Source organism: Crocodylus porosus, unplaced genomic scaffold (genome assembly GCF_001723895.1).
Source record: "Crocodylus porosus isolate Cpor-Errol unplaced genomic scaffold, CroPor_comp1, whole genome shotgun sequence".
Classification (NCBI taxonomy): Eukaryota; Metazoa; Chordata; order Crocodylia; family Crocodylidae; genus Crocodylus; species Crocodylus porosus.
This window is the reverse complement of record NW_017728931.1, coordinates 14,360,314-14,365,602: the sequence shown is the minus strand read 5'-3', so window position 1 is coordinate 14,365,602 and position 5,289 is coordinate 14,360,314. Positions and strand designations below refer to the sequence as shown.

Genomic DNA, 5,289 nt, shown 5'->3' with positions numbered 1-5,289 from the left:
TAATCCGCCACCAGCTTCCTCACATCTGGGGTAGAGCCCCGCAAAGGCTAATTTGGCCTGGGCCCTGCTCAGGTCACCTATGGAAATAACACATTATTTGCAAGAACTTATATAAAGAGCTGTGCACAATAAAGAAGTAACAGTCTTCCTACTGTCCTTGCAGAGGTCTGAAGCCTAGCCTTGTTGTCCTGCCACACTAGAAAATTTCTGCTGCTTCCACCAAACTGACTCCCGGGATGACAGACTTCCTGGAAACTGTTTCCAGGAGGATTTTATCTGTCACATGAATGGCCATGACTCCAGAAAAATCTTTTTTTTTTTTTCCCTATATTCTGCCTTCCAAAAACAAAGTGCATGTTTCATTTAGGGGAGTGGGAGCTGTAAAAAAAATAAGGTGTTTGTAAATTAACAACTAACCACCATCCTTCCTATTACAACAGTGTCTGTAGCCTACAAAATACTTATCAATTTTTAATAACGCACGCTATTTAGAAGGCTGTAATTAAGCTATTTATCAGCTATCTATTCAAAGCTGTTCCCTCTTGAAATCATTTGGGATAATGAAATACTGACACACACACTAAATTTCTTGAAATACCCAAGTTTTAATTTAATTGTAATTTAATTAATTAAACTTGCTTACAGATTCTTGGAAAACTTAATGTGTACTCAAAGAATAGGTGCTGTAATTTTGGGAAAGACCCATATTTTCATACAAATCAAAGAGGTTGAACCTGTATTTAAAGTTAAGAAGCATTTTCATGTTACAGTAATTGGAGTTGAGACTCTTTCCTTTAGTAGTTGTAAGTAACCATCATCAGTGTTATAGGAGTCGTCATGTGAATTCTATGGGAAGTGGTATTTTGATCATGAAATTTTGAGGAAAGTCTGTATGGACATGCAAGCTGGGTTTGGTGGTCAGATTTTATAGAGCAGGCAGGATGAGGAAAGGGATAGTAAGGACCTCAGAACCTGTTTCAATTGATAATTCCTTCCTCTGCTATAGCAGGGGACCTCTGCTACTAGAAATGAAAGTGCAGCACCACAGAGGCTAGCTGCAGGTCAGTCACTTCGTTGCCAAAGGAGGTAGGAAACAAGTGAAGGGAAGTAAAGATGCAGACCAGATCAATAAACTTGTTAATTGGGACAGAAGGGGAAACCTGTCAGCCTGGCCATGAAGACCAGCAGTCAGGAAGGGAGAGGAGGAAGGGCTATATAAGTCTAGCCCAGGGCCAGATGTGCAACTGGCTCTGATTCTGAAGGGGGAAGGAGCTGGAGAATACCTCCTCAAGATGAGTACTTTTTGAGTTGAGTTGTTTATAGCCTGACTAGCAATTTGGCATGCTTGGGAAGCCACAGGCAGAGTAGGGTGCCTACCACAGGGTAAGGCCCAGGGGAAGAGCCCTGCCAGGGCCTGAGACCCAGGGGGCTGTATGGGCCTGAATCTGAATAGAGTATGGGAGTTGCTAAGGCCGAAGGAGGGAGCCCTACCAGAGTCTGGGACCTAGGGGACTGTGTGGAGCTAAAGATGAGCAAAGGAAAGAGAGAGAGAGAGAGATGGGGCCTAGGGCCCAACATTAAGGGTGAAGGCCAGGGAAAGAGCCCTGTAAGGGTCTGGGATCCAGAGGACTGCATATGGATGAAACAGAGAAGAAAGAGAGGAGAAAATGATCTGACCTGGGGTCCAGGGCTTGGTGGGCCAAGGAGACCGGAGTCAAGAAGGAAAGGTAGGGGGAGAGAGAGAGCGTGAGCGCTTTGCAAGGGTCAGGGCCCTGCAGCAACTGTGCAGGCAGAAGCCAGTTTATGCAAGGGCCAAGGGCCCAGAGTGTAGGGAGCCCTTAAAGCAGTGAAGACCTAAAGGGTCACAGTTGAGGGCTGACAAGTCCTGAGACTGAAGAGCAAGTAAGACAGGCTCAGGGAGTCTGTGGATAAGGGAAAGGCCAGAGGTGTAATGTCTTGCTGAAGCAAGGATCAGGGCCAGAAGGTAGCTGCTTAGGGATGAGCAAGACAGTGAAGTACCAAGGGCTTACCCTGATCTCTGAGTACAGCCTCCCATACCTAGACATCAAGGCATGGCAGGATAAACCTAGGGCAGTGCCCTGCGAGAACAGTGGGGTAGAACAGGGACTGGAGTGCCCTCTAGGACAGCGTTTCTCAAGCTGTGTTGTGGCCCAAAAATGGGTTGCAAGAATATATGAAAGAGTCATGAACAAACTTTAAAAATGGATTCTCTTTTAAAGGGGAAAAATGTGGGAAACCATGGATTTTGCCTTGCAGGCTGTCTGAGTTGCAGCCTGCGAAGGGATGCTTGTGGCCCCCCATACCCACACATCCACCCCCTGCCCCACACAAGGGGGGGCTGGGGGCGGCAGGTAGGGAGTGAGGGTCACTGGTAGGGCCAGGGAACTGTTTTCTGTTTAAAGTATTAACTGGGTTGGGACTGGCCATCATCGTTTACAAATGGGTCCTGGTACAAAAAAGTTTGAGAACCACTGCTCTAGGGCAGTGGTTCTCAACATTTTTTTTTTGTACCGGGACCCATTTGCAAGGGTCATTGGCTTGTCATGACCCACACCCCCCTGACCTGCCACAGCCTTGGCTGCAGGCCACCTGGCCACCTTCCCCAGTGCCATCAGGCACCTTCCCCCTCCCCCATACACGCCTATCCCCTCCATCCATGCATATGTGCTGCTCTCCCCACCCTGACAGTCCCGAAGCCCTGGCCCTCCAACCCCTGCTCCCCGTTTACTTACCTTCATCCAGCTGCTGGGGCTCCTACCAGAATCCTGCCTGGCTGTGTTGTAATCATCCCCTAAGCAGCCCCTTGAAGGCTGGAATGCTGCCTGCAAGGGGAAACCTGCGCTTTTGCACATTTTTCTGGCACTTGCTTGCAACCCTTTGAAATATTCTTGAGCAGGATTATATTTAGAGACCTGGACACAGAAGTACCGCTTAAATATCAAGTAGATGAAATAAGATCTGGTTTAAGGGTATGCAACCAGATCCTTGCAAGAGAAAGGGTTTTTGTTTGTTTGTTTCTGCCCGGATTAGGCCAAAATACTCCTTTTTCAAATTGCTTTCAGCGTGGTGAGCCACTTGGAGAAGAAGGCCATATGAACATGACCCTGTCTTGAACAGGGCCAGACCCCCTCAAATGTACTGAAACTTCTAGAACATTCCACATTTGGGAGGAGTTGTAATGCTTATTCTGCAAGGATGGGTGATCTACAGTGAGAGGAAATGCACTCTTTCCCTCCCCACCCCCAAAATATCTGCATAATGGAAAAGTGCAGTGAGCAAAAGGCAGATAAGTATTTTGAACTGCTTTTTAAAATTCCCATGCAAATAGATAGCTTTCATTTCTACAGCCTTGCAGCCTGATTCGACAAATGGTCGAACAGCCCAGGTGAAGGGTCACAATGTGGCTACACTGCTTTTGGTATCTGAGCTATCTTAGGTATTACTAGGAACATGAAGTTCTAGATATGTTTCTAGTGGTAAAATCTTGAAGGACAGTAACCAGAAACAGTCCAGTGTGGTTCTCTTAGTGTAGATAATACTTTGTTTACTAGTCCATTTTAAAAGTAAAATGTGTTTGCATTTTTTTGTTTCCAGTATGTTTCAGATACTGGGGTTTTTTAAAATTAGTTAAATAAGCTAACTTGCTTTTTTCAGTAATGTTTAGTTAAAATTCTAATGTCCATCCAAATGTAAGTTGACATTTGTGAATAAAAAATATGGTATGCATTTGTACAAGAAATTAATCATTTACAACTTTTAACATAATAGTAAAAATTAAAATAAGAGTATATAGAGTAAGGATGTAAATATAATTTTAAAATATTCATTTAACTTCCTCTAATCATATCAGTTAAATGATTAACGTATAATACAGGAGCTCAGATACAGCTGCCCGTTGACTGGAAGGAGCACCTGATTATTTAAAGTATTGATTGTTTGATTATTTAAATTAAGGTTTCCTGTTTGATTAAATTTTTGGTTTAAGTAGGTGATTTAAATTGATTTGCCCTGACTCAATCCCAAAAAGAGGGAATTGATTGCCAGTGGCAGGATATCTTCAGATTTGTGTTTCCTAAAAGCTGGTGCGTGTGCTTCATAGGGTGGGACCATCTTTTAACACTCATGTTACAGTAAGAGTTCTGCTAGTTATGGTGACATGCAACAAAATCAAAATGTAGGTAATTCACATGAAGTCACTTGTCAGCCATCTTGATTGCTTGTGTCATATTTGATTTGTCCTAAATTCAGAATCCAGTTGCCTATTCTATCAATACACAATGTCAAATGGACAGCTTTTTTTTCTGTTTAATACTTTTTTCTTGTTGTTTATTTCTTTTAGCTCTTCAGTTACTCCTTGATCTTTGACATTTTTAAAAGCCTTTACATGATTATTCTGCAGGCTTTTTCCCCCAGGCAGGATTTTTTACCTTTGAGCAGTTTCCCAGATTGTTGCTTGTTCTTTGAATTTTTTCTTTTCAGAGGAATTTATGTGCTGTTGCTTAATATAAGTATTATTAGTTACGGCAAGGCAGGGAAAGCTGTTGGTACTAGGGGTTGCCAGGTTTCTGGACTGGAGAACCCCTTGGCTCTCCCCAACTGGGGAACCTTGCAACACTCTCACAGCACTCCATTTTCAGTGTTGAGACTGGTGCTGTCCCAATCCTGAGACTAACCCCTGTCAGTCAGTTTATTGTCAGTATTAGGATAGGGACATGCTACATGTTTAATTTATGGCAGAAAACAAACCAGCCACAAAAATACTCCACAAAATATGTGGAACATCTGTGTAGCTGGCTTGCCACTTCATGATGCTATGAATCATTAGCCTGTGTAGCAGTGTTGTTATCTATGGCACAGTTAATATGTTAATTGCACCTTAAATGTAATGTGTTTCAGAGTCCTCTGAATCCTCTGCCTATTGTCATTTCAAGTAATTTATAGCCAGTAGAAGCAATTTACCTATTATTGCTTAGACTCTGCATGTAATATGTAGTGTTCAATCTGACTTTCTCTTAGTTGGAATCTTCTGCTATGTAGTTGCTTTCTCTGCAATTTCAGATTGAACTTGAAGCAAAACTACTAGGTGAAAACCAGTAACTTCTGTTGCAAAGGTAGTTAGACTAGACAATCAATATAGTTTCATACCTTCTAGGGTCAGAAGGGACCTGAGCAGATCGAGTCCAACCCCCTGCCATGGCAGGAAAGAGTACGGGGGTCAAACGACCCCAGCAAGGTGTACATCTAGCCTCCTCTTAAAGACCCCCAGGG

The 5,289-nt window shown here is 43.3% G+C and overlaps 1 protein-coding gene across 1 annotated transcript in view; it reads left to right on the top strand.

Moving 5' to 3' along the window:
- The window catches only part of MRPS35 (mitochondrial ribosomal protein S35), a 49,339-nt gene that overhangs the window by 17,564 nt on the left and 26,486 nt on the right, over window positions 1-5,289 (top strand). The window lies entirely within an intron of this gene.